Here is a 17,504-nt window from a genome sequence, read left to right as displayed (position 1 = left end):
AGAGAGATGTTTGGGCCACCCTTGGAATAGGCCTCAGGAATCCTGTCATGCAGCTGCAATCACACTTTGCAAAAGATATGGTGATGTTCCATGTTCCATGCCGAGTATTGTTGCACCGATTCTCGAACCCGTGTGCGTGCTGTTGTCAGACTTTTGAACTGGGTCCCCATGGGGATAGACACTTAGCTAGGGTAAGAGTTCTGTACAGGGAATTGCTAAGGCCGAAGCGACACCAATGTTGTTAATTCCATGGAGGGCTGAAGTGAGGGCACATGTGCGGCTGTTCATCTGGTTTACTTTTCATGTGCTAGATAGGGTAGGTTGAGGGTTATGTTTAGGGCTATGTTTACGGTTAGTGTTAGGTCCCAGGAGGCTCTCCATCCATGTAGTTTCAAATGGCAAGATTTTATTCTTTTTGATGGCTAAGTAATATTCCATGGTGTGTGTATGTATGTGTATACACACACACGCACACACACACATATACATACTATGTATGTATGTATGTATGTATGTATGTATGTATGTATATATACCACGTCTTTATCCATTCATCCATCGATGGACATTTGGGCTTTTTCCTTACTTTAGCTATTGTTGATAGTACTGCTATAAACTTTGGGGTTCACGTGTCCCTTCGAAGTAGCATATCTGTATCCCTTGCATAAATACCTACTAGTGCACCTGCTGGGTTGTTGAACAGTCTTCTTTTTCATTTTTTGAGGAACCTACATACTGTTTTCCAGAGTGGCTTCACCAGCAGTGCAAGCCAGTGCACCAGCAGTGCAAGAGTTCCTCTTTCTCCATTTCCTCGCCAACATCTGTTGTTGCCTGCGTTGTTAATGTTAGCCATTCTCACAGGGGTGAGGGGGTGTTTCATTGTGGTTTTAATTTGTATTTTCCTGATGATGAGTGATTTTGAGCATTTTTTCATGTGTCGGTTGGCCATCTGGATGTCTTCCTTGGAGGAGTGTTTGCTCGTGTCTTTGCCCATTTCTTCACTGGATTACTTGTTTTTTGGTATGTTCTTGAGTTTGGTATGTTCTTTATAGATTTTGAATACTAATCCTTTATCTCATATGTCGTTTGCAAATATCTTCTCCCATTCTGTTGGTTGCCTTTTAGTTTTGCTGATTGTTTCCTTCTCTGTGCAGAAGCTTTTTATTTTGATGAGGTCCTAATACTTCAGTTTTGCTTTTGTTTTCCTTGCCTCTGGAGATGTGTTGGGTAAGAAGATGTGGACGCCAACATTAAGAGGTTTTTGCCTGCTTTCCCCTTGAGGATTTTGACGGCTGCCTATCTTACATTTAGGTCTTACATCCGTTTTGAGTGTCTTTTTGTGTGAGAAAGTGGTCCAGGCTCATTCTTCTGCATATCACTGTCCAGTTTTCCCAGCACACTTGCTGAGGAGACTGTCTTTATTCCATTGGATCTTCTTTCTTTTGGTCAAAGATTAGTTGGCCATACATCTGTGGGTCCAATTCTGTGTTCCTGTTCTGTTCCATTGATCTGAGTGTCTGTTCTTGTGCCAGTACTGTACTGTCTTGATGATTACAGCTTTGTAATACAGCTGGAAGTCCAGGATTGTGATACCTCCTACTTAGGTTTTCTTTTTCAAGATTGCTTTGGCTATTCGGGGTCTTTTCTGGTTCCATACAAATTGAAGGATTGTTTTTTGTAACTCTGTGGAGAATGCTGGTGTTATTTCGATAGGCATTCAGTTGAATATATAGATTGCTTTGGGTACTATTGACATTTTAACAATAGTTGTTCTTCCTATCCAGGTGCATGGAATGTTTTTCATTTTTGTGTGTTTGTCATCTTCAATTTCTTTCATAATCTTTCTATAGATTTCAGTGTATAGATTTTTCACCTCTTTGGTTAGATTTATTCCTAGGTATTTTAAGGGTTTTGGTGCAATTGTAAACGGGATGGATTCTGTGATTTCTCTTTCTGTTGCTTCTTTGTTTGTGTATAAGAATGCAACTAATTTCTGGGCATTAATTTTATACCCTGCCACTTTGCTGAATTCATGGATCATTTAACAGTTTTTTGGTGGAACCCTTTTATCAAGAAAGGATGCTGTATTTTGTCAAATGCTTTCTCTGCATCTATTGAGTGCATCATGTGGTTCTTGTCCCTTCTTTTATTGATGTGATGAATAACATTGATTATTTTGTGGATATCGATCCAGCCTTGCATTCCAGGTTAAATCCCACTTGGTCGTGGTGAATAAAGTTTAAATGTATCATTGGATCTGGTTGGCTAATATCTTGTGGAAGATTTTTGCACCCATGTTCATCATGAAAATTGGTCTATACTTCTACTTTTTAGTGGGATCTTTGTCTAGTTTTGGAATCCAGGTAATGCCGACTCATAGGAAGAGTTTGGATGTTTCCTTCCATTTCTATTTTTGGGACAGCTTCAAGAGAATAGGTGTTAACTCATCCTTAAATGTTTGGTAGAATTCCCCTGGAGAGCCATCTGGCCCTGGGCTCTTGTTTTTTTGGGAGATTTTTGATTACTAATTCAATTCTTTACTGGTTATGGGTCTGTTCAAATTTTCTATTTCTTCCTCTTTCAGTTTTCATAGTTTGTGTATTTCTAGGAATTTGTCCATTTCTTCCAGATTGTCCATTTTATTTGGTATATAATTGCTGATAATATTCTCTTATTCTTGTTTGTATTTCTCCTGTGTTGGTTGTGCTCTCTCCTCTTTCATTCTTGATTTTATTTATTTGGGTCCTTTCCTTATTCTTTTTGATCCAACTGGCTGGTGGTTTATCAATTTTATTAATTATTTCAAAGAACTAGCTTCTGGTTACATTGATCTCTTCTACTGTTTGTGTGTGTGTGTGGGGGGGGTTGTTGTTTGTTTTTGTTTTTGTTTTCAGTTTTGAAAGCATTGATTTTTGCTGTAATCTTTATCATTTCTTGTCTTCTGCTGGATTTGGATTTTATTTGATGATCTTTTTTCCATTACTTTAAGGTATAAGCTTACGTTGTGTATCTGAGACTTTTCTTCCCTCTTTAGGAAGGCCTGGATTGCTAAACTTCCTCTTATGACTACCTTTGTTGCATCCCAGAGGTTTTGGACTGTGGTGTTATCAGTTTTATTGGCTTCCATGTACTTTTTAATTTTCCCTTTAACTTCTTGGTTCACCCATTCATTCTTTTTTTTTTAATTTTAGTTTTTATTATTTACAATTTACATCCAAATTAGTTACCGTATAGTGCAACAGTTATTTCATGAGTAGATTCCTTAGTGCCCCTTACCCATTTAGTCCATCCCCCCCACAACCCCTCCAGTAACCCCATGTTTGTTCTCCATATTTATGTGTGCTCTTCTTTTGTACACCTCCCTGTTTTTATTTTTGTTTCCCTTCCATTATATGTTCATCTGTTTTGTGTCTCAAAGACCTCCTATGAGTGAAGTCATATGATATTTGTCTTTCTCTGACTACTAATTTCACTTAGCAGAATACCCTCTAGTTCCAACCATGTAGTTACAAATGGCAAGATTTCATTCTTTTTGATTGCTGAGTAATACTCCATCACACACACACACACACACACACACACACCACATCTTCTTTATCCATTCATCCATCAATGGACATTTGGGCTTTTTCCATACTTTGGCTATTGTTGATCGTGGTGCTATAATCATGGGGGTGCATGTGTCCCTTCAAAACAGCACACCTGTATCCCTTAGATAAATGCCTTGTATTGCAATTGCTGTGTCGTAGGATAGTTCTCTTTTTAGCTTTTTGAGGAGCCTCCGTACTGTTTTCCAGAGTGGCTGCAGCAGCTTGCATTCCACTATTCATTGTTCCATAGGATGTTCTTCAGTCTACAAGTATTTGTTATCTTTCCAAATTTTTTCTTGTGGTTGATTTAGAGTTTCATAGCATTGGGGTCTGAAACTGTGCACGGTATGATCTCTATCTTTTTGTACTTGTTGAGTACAAGTAAACATAAAATTATTTATGTTTATTTATTTTAGAGAGAGAGAGACGGGCAGAGAGAGAGGGAGACACAGAATCCAAAGCAGGCCTCAGGCTCTGAGCTGTCAGCACAGAGTCCGACACAGGGCTCAAACTCACAAACCATGAGATGACGACCTGAGCTGAAGTCAGATGCTTAACTGAATGAGCCTCGCAGGCACCCACTTTAGTGACATTTTAAATGACACCGTTCAAAGTGCACTTGCTACCTTGCAAACTCAGAGAGAGAGAAAGAAATGTGAAGAATCAGGAAGTAGTTAAGAGTTGGCTGCTGAGTTTTACCGTAATTTGGCTTTGGAGGGTTTTTGTTCATTGGGTGAAGTGAGCACAGCATATTTGCCTGCCATTTACCACAGTAGACAGTGGGCCTCTGGGAGCCAAAACTCTTTCTGACCAATGAGCTGGAATTTTACTAGGACCGCCAAGATGAGATTTGCTATTTCAAGGACTAGGAGTTATCTTTTATTTTCACAACTCAGTAATTATCACATCATTCAACTCTGCCCTCCAAGATATGTAGAAAATACCCAAATATAGTTGAGAGAGAAAGGGTGATAGCCAAAGTGTATAATCCTTTCCCTTTAAAAAATATGTTTAAATTATGCTTTATGATTTTTTTTAATTTTAGTGAGGGGGCATGCAAGTGGGGGAGAGGGAAAGAGAGAGAATCTTAAGCAGGATTCACACTCAGTGTGGAGCCCAACACAGGTCTGGATCACATGATCCTACAATCGTGACCTGACACAAAATCAAGAATCTGATGCTCAACTGACTGAGCCACCCAGGTGCGCAATAGTCTCTTTCTCTCTGAATGCTGAATAGTAAATTTTCAACGTGAATGGGGGATAAACAGGCATACATACATACATACATACATACACCACTAAGAAAGCCATGAGTTGTTAGACATGAACTATTTTCCATCATCTTTGTCTTCTAGTTATATTCATGCCTCTAGTGTTTGTTGATTGCAATGCACGATCTTGCTGTGTGAGGTACAAATTGTTGTGTGATCAGTTTTCCGTGAAAGTCTTTCCTCATATCTGTCTTAACCACAAGGTGCCAATGTTGAATTCGAGGATGTAGAGCTAAGAGCCTTGAGGTCCAATAACTGTCAACTAGAAGTTATATTTTCTGTTGGGGAGAAATCCCCATATGATGGCAATGACTTTGCATTGGTAAGGGAAAGAATACTTTCATGCCTTCATGGTTCTTGCGCTTTTTGTGTCTCACCAAAATCAAGACTCAGGTCATGTGCATGTTTATCAAGCAAACACCTTTTTTTTTTCCAGAAAATAAAAACGCCCTGGAAGACAAGTGTAATGCATTGAGGTCTGTGAAAGCCACAAAGGAAGCAAAAGTCAAACAGCTGAAAGAGAAAGCACATAACCTGGAAGAATTCTATGAACAAAGAAAAGTGCCTACAAAAAAAGTAAGATGGGGGCGCTTGGGTGGCTCAGTCGGTTGAACGTCCAAATTCGGCTCAGGTCATGATCTCACGGTCCATAAGTTCAAGCCCCATGTCGGGCTCTGTGTTGACAGTTCAGAGCCTGGAGCTTGCTTTGGATTCTATATCTTCCTCTGGCCCTACCCAACTCGCACTCTGTCTCTATCAAAAAATGAATAAACGTTAAAAAAATTTAGAAAAGTAAGATGTTCATGTGAGAACTGTCACAAGGACCGTATTGTATGGGAGAACATGGCAGCCAGTAGAGATAATTGTATTTCTTTTGGAACTGGGTCCAGAGTATTTTTGCCCAATGCATTCAGTAGAATTGGACCTTCCCTTCCTACCTTGCTTTCTGTAACGTAACCTGCATTTTCCTTTCTCCTAAGTGCTTGCCACACATTGTGTCATGTTTTGGGGGCGGCAGAGGGAAGGTACCATCATTAATAACGTTAATACCTGGATCCACTCTGGATCCATCTACACTGTCCTATAGGTTTCAATCGCATCACACTGTTTTGTCACCCAGCAGTTAGGTCATTTTTGTTCAGGACCAGACATGGGTCAAAAATGTGTGGGGAAAAAAATGAATTCTCTTGCTGCAGAAACAATGGAAGTTGCTTTCTGGAAAGTGGGTAGGGGTACCAGCAGTACTGGATCCCTGCATCCATTATGCCAGTGAGATTGCTCACTGCAGGCCCAATCCCTAAGAAAGTCAAGTTGTTTCCTGTCCCCTGATTTTTCAAGTGTAACTTTTCTGAGTCTTGGCCAAAGCCCGCAGCTTCACTAGGGATCATCTTTGCTGGCCTCCCCTGAACTACACTTGTTTACTTCTAAGTCTGTGCCCATAAAGTTGTTCAGCTTCTTTGCCATTCAAATGTATGCACCCCACATCAACGATGAGTCCTAGGGAGTTTGGGTCCAACTGCCAGGCTGGCTTTGTCCTGGGCTTCCTTCTTCTCCATCTTGGTCTTGTGTGTCTTTGTGGGGTTGTCAGATACTTGGTGCATTCAGTCCCATGTTTCCTCCTTTGTACAGTATTTCCTTTTGTTCTCAGGAGGAGATGGGGGACTTTAGAGTCCCTCACTCGTGTTGGAAAGTGAAGTCTTCTCTTCCCTGGAGACTCACCTTTATGTTCGTCCTTCCCACAGCTGGGGTTAGGGCTTGCTCTCACTGGCATCTTGTTTTTGTTAACTCGTAAGCTCTTTCTGTGAGTGGGTACAGCACCCTGACCACCTCTCTATCTTCAACCCCTTACAACAGAGCCACTACATTACAACCACTCCAGCAAGCATTTGCCCAAGGACTGCCTGAGAGACCAGAAGGAAATGCATGTGCCTTTCTCTGTCTAGTGCTTTTGTGTCATTTGCTAAGAGATTTTCAATTTTGCGTATGATTCTTGAGGACATCAAGTGTCAAGTTGAAACCATCTCAGTCAACACCACAAAGAAAATGGTCTGAGGGCAACACAGCAACCCAGCCTTGCCAAGCATTGCCTTCTGCTGCCTTCACTATCAATGGAATGAGTCTTGTTAAAGTAGATTTGGCTCCATGAAGTTGAGAGTTTTCCACCTGAAATCTCTTTCCTGGAAGTAAACCCAGACTGTGTGACAGTTCATATCAGGTTGTACGTCAGGAGATGATGTTGTTCTAAGAATGGCCTTTTGAAGATGGAGGCAGGGGTTGCAGTCCTGAACGCTAGCGATGTCTGGGAGTGAGCTGCAATGTTAGTGAAACCATATTCTGGAAGGTCGTCTTTCAGGTGATTGCCTGTGTCATGGTACAACTTTTGGACTGAGAATCAGGGCTCCCCATGGAGGTGTAAGACTAGTGATGATCCCTTGATTCATCCTAATGGGTACAGTTGGTCAGATACGGTTTTTCACTCACTGATGAAATGAGTCTTCGCCATATCAAACAAAAGACCAACTCTGGGAAGGCACAAAGTACAATGTTATTTGATGACTTTATGATAAAGGAGAGGAAACGAGAACTAGAAAGACAGTTCCAATAGTAGAGACGTGGCAGCAGACAGAAGTTGAATTTTCTTGAACTTAAATGGAGTGTTCACTTAATTTCTCTGATTCGGTTGTCAGTCTGTGCATTTATGGGAGAAGTGGGGGAAGGGATATTTGCATAGGCCTTCAAGAGTGCTGGGAGGTAAAAAGGGAGAACCTCTGGACCTTGTTCCTGACTGTGTATGTATCTTTCCCATCTTAGGAAGCTTTAAATGACACTGTGAACTGGCGGCAAAGAAGAATCAGCTAGCAGCTGCAGGTAAAATTTGAAAATAGCTACAGAAGGGGCGCCTGGGTGGCTCAGTCGTTTAAGCGTCCAACTTCAGCTCAGGTCATAATTTCACAGTCCGGGAGTTTGCATATGTTGACTTTAAACTTTTCAAAAAGATTAAAAACCAAAAAATAACAGCCGTTTCATGAGTTCCTGGTAATTACTAGCTGAACTCACTTGTACTTGTTTATTTCTTCTGTAGCTATTTTCTTTTTTTTCCCTAATGTTTGTTTATTTTTGAGACAGAGAGAGCACATGCATGAGTGGGGGAGGGACAGAGAGAGATGTAACAGAATCTGAAACAGGCTCCAGGCTCTGACCTGTCAGCACAGAGCCTGACACGGGGCTCGTAGAGTATTAACAGATAAAAAAGGTAAGTTTTAGAAAGAATAAAATAATTAAGTTTCTAAACATTTGCAGATCTCAAGTAGTGACCAGACTGTGTGGAAACTTTCTCCATGCTAACATTCCTCGGGGGTGGTGTCAAGTGTCATCATCTGTAGGAAAGCAGTGTGTCGTACAATGAATCATACCCATCAACGTGGTAGTGCCATTTCATGGCCCTTGTCTTTGCAAGCCTGGGAAACATGGTGAGGATATAAGTTATAAAAGAATAGATCTTTATGATAAAAGACACTTGTCACATGATGAATTAGAGAAAGATTGAAAATGGGAAGGAATTCTATGAACTCTGAACCCTACAGGCATGGGATAATGAGTAAGGAAAGGATGTAACAATAGCTTTGATCCTACTGTACATTGATAATCATGGGCAAAGTGTTTCATGTGTAAGAATAAATTGTATCAGGGGACAGATATGAGGTTGTTGGGAACGTGGGCAGCTTATTTAAAATCATACCCAATATTGGGCCTTATCTGACAAGAGCAATTGTAACTCACAGGCCACAAATTGAACAAACACGGGAACAGCTGCAGCAGGCAGAGCTCACCTTTAGATACCAGGTAACCTGAGTTCTGCCTGACATACTGAACCCTTAGCACCTCACGCAGGTGAGTGTAGTGGCCCTTGGAATCCCTAACCACGGGCTTTTCATTGTTGGCTTTTTCCGCTTGCAGTTCATGAGAAGAATGCTCAGGACAACTAGGTAAGTGTTTTCTTGTTTCCTCCTCTTTCTTTGGTGCACAGTCTGGCACCACCTTCCGACTGAAGGTGGATGTGTTTTTTCTCCCCCAGATCAAGACTCAGATCTGGGACAGGGAGATGGCGGAGCAGGGCAGGGAGGTCGCTTACTTGAAATACAGGTGTGGTCATTTGACTTGCGTTTTTATGGGTGTTTCCAGGGATGACGCCTGCACTGTTACTTGTCTAGTAGACGACGTGGTGTTGCAACTCTTATAGAAGTCCATTATTTTTCTGTATCCAAGACTGGACGGGATGGAAGCAAAGAGGCTGCCTGAGGGATACACGAGGCAGAAACCAATCACCGCAAGAACCCTCCAAGGAGAGGTAAGGAGCACGTTGTGATGTGCCGCAGTCCAATTTCTGCTGTGCAGCCTGTTCCTGTGTGTGATCATCGTGTGGTCTGGAAAGAATCACACGCACTAAGGACGGCAGGTGGTCTGAAGGGGTGACAGAAGGGTGTTGTCCTCTGGTGCCACAGACAGTGAGGCACTTGTCCCTGTGACTGGTGGAGCTCATGCCCCTCCTCTGACGGTGACCCTCCCACCTCCTCTAGCATCCCCCTGTCTGAAGAGCCTGGAAACTTTCTTCCCACCCGGATACAATGTGAAGACTTTAGTTTATTTGAGGAGAAGGTCATTTATTCACTAGTTTGAAAAGTCTTTCTTTTTGTTTGTTTTGGGAACTGTAGCCCTACATCCCGCCATTCAAGTTCCATAAAGCTTAGCTTAGTCCTCTGATGGTATCAGTGCAACTCTGCAGCTTCACTGCTAACTTCTGACAGTTTTCCTTTTCTCAATAGTGTCAAATTAGTCTTTCCTTATATAATAACTGCTGTGGAAGGCAGCTTGTAGATAAGCTGGGAGATTGAACAAATTGCCTGAAGAAATGCACCCTTGTTGAGGACTCATTGAGGCTATACACCAAACCAGTGTTCTCAATGTTATTCTTTTTTGTTAAGTTTATTTATTTTGAGAGACGCATAGACAGAATGCCAAGCAGGCGTCACACTGTCAGTGAGGAACCCAACGCTGGGCTTGAATTCACAAGTTGTGAGATCGTGACCTGAGCCAAAATTAAGAGTCGGATGCTGAATTCAAGCATCCTCAGACTAATTCCTGATCTGTAATGAAATCGTGATTTCCCATGATGTATACTGAGAAAACTGTTTTACTGGTGAATTCTAAATTGCTAGTTGCGCCTGACCTGTCCACAGTTATGTGATTAATGATGAAACAACATGAACTAGGGCACCGTGAGGTCTTTATCAAGGTGAGGGGACGGTTCTCCCCCTTATCCTTGGGGGTCACCTGAGGCATTTGGGATACCCTCTGCCTCTGGTCAGGGACCTGACTGTAGGGAAAAGTTTAAGATATTTGAGGAATGAGTTGAGGGATTGTTTTCATTCCGCACAGTCCTCTAAAAGCAGAATAAACCTCTGTCCCTTCCAGGGTCTTTAGTAGATCGAGAAACTGCTGAAACCTCTGTGGGTTACAGCGGCTCTGACTGTACCAAGAATGCAGACAAGGGCAAGGTAAATGCCGGGGCCATTCTCAGTTGTAACTCTTTTGGGAAACCCTCATCTTTATGTACAGTATGCTCTCCCGGCCTTGTCTCGTTTTGCATGTTGTGTGCTATGTCTGTTTGTTCTTTCTTTTCCAAATGCACACTCATAACCCAGGAGCCCACAGGCTTCTCAATTTTTAGTCTGTCAGCTTTCTGTGGTAAGTTTAGAAGCCAAAAGCGCTTAGAGACTGAGTACCTTAAGGTTTTTCCGTGAGTTTCAGGAAATAATGAGAGGAGGATGACTGCACACTCCAAACAGATGTCTCCCGGCCTGGGTGATCCCTTCCAGACCTCACCTCTGTGGGAACAGTGTGGCTGCTGTGTCTTCCTTTCTTGATTCTGGCTAGGAGATGAACCTGTTAGAAACGACATCATGACTCCAACTTTCTATTATGTGCCCTGTGCCATTTAGAGTGGTCATAGAGAAAGCCAGTATCATCACTCATCACCTTTCCGTCTTTGTCGGTAAATGACTTGTCTGGAATCCTCCAGCTATGCCTTAGGTAAAAACAATTTGAACACTGTGTCCTTCAATTGTGTTTCTGGGAGCAGTTTCTGGTTGTGTCCCCAGTCACTGTTAGAGCTGATATAGTCTCATGACACATACCAGTTTTATACCAAAACACTTGCATGAAATCTGTTATGTGAATTTCTCCCTCTTTTTTTCCATTGCACATAATGACTCTGTGTCCTGTAGTATGCTTAAAGTCAGAATTCCCTATGAATTAAGATGAACACATCTGAGCTTTGTAGACATTCACCACAAGTAACTCGTTCTTCACAGAAGACTCTCCTTCCCCTGCAAGATTCCAGGCATCCTCCACTCCCCAGAGGTCTCCGAGGCCTTTGACAACACTTCCAGAGGGAAGACTCCTTTCTCAGGGAGAAGAGCAGAGGAGGCACAGTGAGGGTCCGGCTGCAGAATATGTTGCCAGGAGTGGCTGTGATTCCATGAGCAGAATATGAGCCGTGTATTCCCACTCATTTTTTTGTGTTCTTAATATAGCAAAAGCAGAGCATCTGGAGTTGGCGTAGAGGAGGGATGCAGGGTGAACCTGGACATGGATGGCTGCCTGTCTGGAGAATGCTACTTCATTAGTCTGTAATTACTTCTGTTAACCCTCTAGGACAGGACCCTTGCCATTTTCTTCCACAGACGTGGGCAGTGATGTGTGGTGGCAGTAGGTTAACCTCTTGCATCTACTACCCCAAGCTGTAGGTGCTATCCAGTGGCAGGGACAGAGTTTTCAGGTACTGATGCTACTCTCTTGGATCCTGGTGGCAGAGAAGGTGGCAGGTGCTGACACACTCTTCTCTGGGTTACAGCTGCTTTTGGTATTGGTTCTTTTGTCTGGAATATGGATGTAGCTGTCACTTCTGTTCTGCAGGGCAGTCTGGATCCTGGGGACCTCCTCCGTTAACTGGACGATTCTGCATGCCCTACCCTGGAGACGCCCCGCCCCCATGGACTATTAGGCACATACACCTCCTGAACCTTGGCAGCCCTGGGGCCACCCGGAACCCCTCCACCTGCAACACTTGGTAAGATGATCTGAGCACTAGGAGTTGACTTGTAAAACACACTCACCTTATTTTGTTACTGTTAGGTCTTGGGCCAAGGTGCAGAGGCGGTACCACAGACCATTGTGATGCAAGGGGAATGTGTCTGCTGCCATTACCATAATTCCTCAAGTTTATCAGGATCTCATCTTCGTCTTTTCCCCCACCATGGGTTGGTACAGGCGTCTCTTGTAGAGAAGGAATGGGGCCGTATGCAGCAAATCAGACATAGCGCTTCAGCAGAAATGCCCTGTACACAGTCCACGTGCTGGGATCTGTGAGGCATGAGGCACAATGTAACGTACGTCCATCTAGTTGTGCCCCCAGCCATCCATAGTTGTTCGATGAGTGATGAATACATCTGAGTCAGGAGTCTTCATCAAGTTATAAGGGATGGTTCTTCAAGTTCTTTTTGGGTATCACCAGAGGCATGTGGGACACCCTGTGCATGTAATTTGGGATCTCACTGGGACAAAGACTTTAAGTTGTCGGAAGTATGAGGGGAGGGTTTTTTGTTTTGTTTTTGACCTCCAAACAGTCTACTCAAATCAGAATAAACCTGCATCCCTTCTGGGGCTTTTTGCAGATCCAGAAGTAGGTATCACAACCAAGAGTGACATCGACACTGGCTCTGCCAAAACTGCCAAGAAGCACAAAGTAAATGCTGTGGCCATTTTCAGTTCTAAGTATTTACGGACCGCCACATCTTTCTGTACAGGACACTCTCCTGCCATTGTCTCTGGTTTGTGTGTCGTATGGTCTGTCTGCTGTTTTTGTTTTTGTTTTTGTTTTTTTCCCAAATGCAAAACCTTTACTGCCGAGTCTACGGGCTTCCCTGTTTCCCAGCTGGCATCTGTTTTGTGGTAACTTGAGCAGCTAAGAGTGCCTAAAGGTGGGGACCATAGGGCTTTTCTAATGTGTTCCTGGAATAAATCAAGGAGGATGACACCACACTCCACTTGGAAGTCTCCTACCTTGCCTCATTCTTTGTGGATCTCCTCATTGTGGAATCATTGCTCTTGCTGTGTCTTCCTCTCCTGTTTCCTTCTATTGAGGATTTTAACGTGCTCAGAAAAATCTGTGGGTATCGTTACAATTTGAAAATGCGAACTGCCTTCACTCCAACTTACATTTTTGTATGTGTCCTTTAGAATGTAAATTTCATACCCATCAGCATTTTGGTAAACATGCTGTCCAGAATCCCTTCAGGTGTGCCCTGGGCACAAACACTCTGAACTATAAGAGGTGGCATATTTGCCATAGAAAACATGCACTGGAACTTAAGTTGTGAAGAGAAAAAATCCAAAATTACCTGTGTGGCAAGTCCCCACGGTGTCCTTCACTTGTGTTCACATGAGCACGTTCTCTCGTGTCCTGTGTCACAGGTACAGCTAAAACATGGAAACTTACAGCAGACATCAAAGTGCATTTGTGTTAATTTTGTCTTTTAGAATTTCAGCTCATTTTTCCAGAGGACACAATTACCCTGCAAAGTGTACTGCACTTAAGCTGAGAAGTACCTCTGAAGTAAAATAAATTAGTTGAACCCAACTAACATGTATAGGTTACCCGTTTCTCTAAGAGCATGCTTTCCCAGGTCCTCTGCAGGCCCTCAGGATCCCCATCTCCCCATGTGTCTCTGTGTCCATGGATAGCACTTCCAGAGAGGAGAAGAACCCCATTGTCGGGACAGAAGTAGTTTGGGCACAGGCAGGGGCTTAGAGGCAGAGCTCTGAGCCACGAGGGTATGATTCCATGTGTGGACACTGGGATTGTCATTCCTTCTCATTCTGTAGTTCTCCACAGACACAATAAACAGCCTCTGTGGTGGAGGGGATGAAGGGTGGAGTGTGATCCTGGACATAGTTGCTTTCCTATCTGGAATATGCTACTGTGTTAATTTAGTATTCAGCCTATAAATCTTCTAAGAAAAGGGCCCTTGCTGTTTCTACGTTTCCAGACACGTGGGGACACTAGTTTATCCCAATCGCATCCATTCTTCACCTCAAAGCTGTAAGTGGAACCCAAAGTATGGGTAGAGATTTTGGCGCTGATGCTGCCCTCTTGGAACCTGGTGGTGGGGAAGCTAGTAGGATATGAGCACTGCTGCTTTGGGTTTCCGCTTTTTGCTGGTGTTGGTGCTCTGTTCTGTCCTATGAACATACCTCTCATTTCTTTTCCACAGGCTATTTTGTATGCAAGAGTCCTGGTCCTTTCCCAGGATTGCCTTGCAGGCTGTACCCCGCGGACCACCCTTCACCACCAATCATGGGCTATAGGCCACATCCCCCTCCTCCACCTACTCTATTTGTTAAGATGACCTGAACTGGCTGAGTGGCTGGTAAAGTATATTCATCTTCTTCATGATTGACTTTGTGGGAATGATGTAGAGATAGTTGTGAGTCTTGGCAATCCAACTACAAACTGCCTGAGGACACTGTAGCATATCTCAAGTTTCTCAGGCCATACATACAATGGGCAGTGGCATGTCCCTGTAATACAGTGAGCTATACGTTTCTCTTGTCAAATGAAAGAGGAGTTTTTACACAAAAGTAGACGTATCAGCAGTACTGGTGGGTATGTTGGAGACACAATGTGTTGGGTTCTGTAATGAATGAAGTGCACCCCTAACTTTTAGAGCATCAGGTGTCCTGTGTGACAGAGGGACATTCATTACTTGTGATCACCAACATGGAAACACCAGTGAGGATCCAGGGCAAAACCGGGGGAGCCTTGAATCATACAGGAATAGAAGGGAAGTTGAGCACAGTAAGCAGAGTTTGAGGAGGTGCAGAGGGGAGGGTGTTGGGGTCAGGGAGATGCAGTTGGAGGTCTTTCCGGCCACAGCCTGAGCAGGGAGTGTGAGGTCCATACAGAACTGCTATGTGGGATTGCTCTCAGTGCAAAGTGCACGCAGGTAATCACCTAAAAAGATTCTCGTCTCCCTGGATTTTCCTGAAGGTTCTGGATATTTGTGGGGGGAAAAGAGCCCTGGATATATGGGGTATTTAACTTGGTCTTATGAAAATGCTGTATGCCCAAGTTCATATCCCTGAAGAGACTAAAAGTGGAGACAGGGTCTAGATCAGCTGAGTCATCCTACAATTCAGGGCTGGCCAGATGACACCACTGCTGGACCCCTGTCGTCATCCTGACTACAGCTTTGCATCTCCTCAAACTTCTCTCACAATATTATGACAGCTGTGTTATCTGTGAAAACAGGGGTAATATTTGTTTCTAAGAACAAGAGAAAAAGAAGACATTCAGTGCATAAAGCGTCTGCAAAATCTCTGGGAAGGGTCCCCTCACGCTTCTCACAGTTTCCATTAAGATCTCTCCACACAATGATCCTCCAAAAAAGATGGTCACGGGAGTTCATTAAACTAAGACTGTTAACAACTCAGCCCAGGCAGTGGGAATCACTGTTTTAAAAAACAAGACAATGTCCCTCGTTTTTCTATTAGAATTCGGGCCCTGTCACACCATGAAAGAAAAGATAATTATGAGAATGTGTACATTCAGAGGCCTAGATCTGAAGACAATCATTTTCTATTACACATCATCTCACAGATGCAGCCACACACTACAGTGTTCATCTGAGGCCACAGATAAACTACAGAAGACAGAATGCATGTAGGAAAACATAAGACCACAGGGAAATAAACCAAAATCTCTTTGCCTTATAGGACAACTCTTTTGAAATTGAAGAGGACTGTGCACGGTGACAGACAATCGTGTTTGTATATACATTTTAAATTCTTTCCCTGCCCATCCTGTCCCCTCCACTTTGTCCTTCCTACTGTCCCCTAATCTACCTTTCATCGTTTTGTCTCTGTGTCAGCGTCTGCTTCTAGGGCCATCTACTCTCGCTCCCCATTGAGTGCACACAGTGGGGTTCCTGTACACACAGGAAACAAAGTGCCAGAAATGGTGGTGAGGGAGGATAGAAGCAAGATCACCCTTTGTGCAGGGGAGCCTGAGGGAGTTTTCCGGGGCGATGGGAACTACCTATATCTAGATTGATGGGGTGCTTATGCTCAATTATTTTGGAAATATTCCCTGACTCCATGGTGCCTTGGGATCAGACAGGTATCTGTCCTTAGGAAATGGCTGAGATCTAATGGTGGAGAAGGATGAGGGACCAGCAGTGACTGTGGTAGAGGAGTGAGGGTCAGACCCATGCCCAGAATGCCAGGTCCTCACAGACAGCACCACGTGTAGGAGGACTCTGAGGAGCAGAGATTTCTTGATCAGACCCATGGACTACATAATCATCCTGCAGTTTCCTCACTGAGCGATGGCCAGAGCAGAGGCCAGCAGCTGGAGGACACCCTGATCATGGCTGGAGTGGAGCAGTGGGCCTGGGGGATTGAGTCAGGGAAAGGGACAGGCAGAAGGTAGTGACAGGGAGTCTGAGAGACAAAGGAAAGAGAAGAGAAGGGACCCTTCTCTGCTGACTTCACCTACATTTCTGTGTGACCAAAACGAGACCCTTGTCTCCCAGGGAAGGGAAGAGGGCTGGCAAAACACAGAGTGACATACTCAGCTCAAGTGTCCACGGTATCTGCCTTGCTCTTGAGTACCTAACACAGGAAGCACGAGCTTTCTGTCATGATTGGAACTGCAGCTCGTAGCATTTAGTGAAAATCAATCCAATTATGCATCCCTCAGCATTAAAGTACTCCAACAAAATTAAGTGAACACACTGAAAGATACAACGCAGGATAAAGTCCAAAGGTAGATCGACGGCAATACTTACGGGAATACAGTCTATCCAAAAAGGAGGCAGGTACCCTAGTGCAGGCCTTCAGCCACCTGGGCGATATCTGAAAACGTAAAAAAAAAAAAAAAGTCCTTACTCCAAAAGCAACATTAGCACTAGACACAAAGGGATCATGATTAAGGTTTAGAGAGCAACCATATGACTTCATGGTGCTGTATCCATGAGAACAAGTCTCATCAAATTATACCCTTTAATTTGAGGCTCTTTGTTATATGTAAATTGTACCTCATTAAAGAGAGTTTCAAAGCACAAAATACTAGAAGCAAATGTGGGAACGTTCCTTTCAAATCCTGAAGTACATGGGTGAGATGAGTCTGTCTGCCCATGTCTCAAAAATCCAAAATAATACACCTAAAAAATTAATAATAGCAGACTAAGCAGACCCTGAGCTCACGCTGTCCCATGTTTTCAACTGCATAACATCCACATCCAAGTCCATGAACCAGAGAGGGATCCAAGACTGGCACAACAAACTCCACACCTAAATAGAAGATGCAGCAGGAAGGTTAGGAAGGTCAGAAAGTTGGAGGCTGGCTGCCTGCAGAAGGAGCAGAGAAAGTGAGCCCTCACACGAGGGGAGCTGACACAGGGAAGACTAATCTCCATAACATTTGGCATTAAAACCCAGAGGGGCTGAATTCCCTTGAGTTTAGATCCTGGTGCTTTGGAGGTCAGCTGACCCAGCACCGGGTGATCCAGAAGGATGAGTGA

General features: G+C 43.5%; 2 long non-coding RNA genes across 3 annotated transcripts; one reads left to right on the top strand and one right to left on the bottom strand.

Moving 5' to 3' along the window:
• Positions 1 to 7,682: 7,682 nt before the first annotated feature.
• Positions 7,683 to 15,765, top strand: LOC122469574. The gene is made up of 8 exons (XR_006293539.1): positions 7,683 to 7,731; positions 8,646 to 8,706; positions 8,821 to 8,849; positions 8,939 to 9,006; positions 9,130 to 9,211; positions 11,839 to 11,992; positions 14,196 to 14,351; positions 15,697 to 15,765. It is a non-coding gene; the product is annotated as an uncharacterized LOC122469574 (long non-coding RNA).
• On the bottom strand, positions 9,000 to 13,675 carry LOC122469566. Of its 2 annotated transcripts, XR_006293534.1 has the most exons (4): positions 13,323 to 13,675; positions 12,039 to 12,285; positions 10,647 to 10,806; positions 9,000 to 9,158 (listed from the first exon to the last, which is right to left on the bottom strand). It is a non-coding gene; the product is annotated as an uncharacterized LOC122469566 (long non-coding RNA). The 2 variants fall into 2 exon arrangements; XR_006293538.1 differs by lacking the exon at positions 9,000 to 9,158 and having other exon boundaries at positions 10,576 to 10,806.
• Positions 15,766 to 17,504: the final 1,739 nt, after the last annotated feature.

The sequence above is a fragment of the Prionailurus bengalensis genome, chromosome B1 (assembly GCF_016509475.1).
Source record: "Prionailurus bengalensis isolate Pbe53 chromosome B1, Fcat_Pben_1.1_paternal_pri, whole genome shotgun sequence".
In the NCBI taxonomy this organism is placed as follows: domain Eukaryota; kingdom Metazoa; phylum Chordata; class Mammalia; order Carnivora; family Felidae; genus Prionailurus; species Prionailurus bengalensis.
The sequence above is the reverse complement of the archived record's forward strand: the minus strand, read 5'-3'. Positions and strand labels throughout refer to the sequence as shown.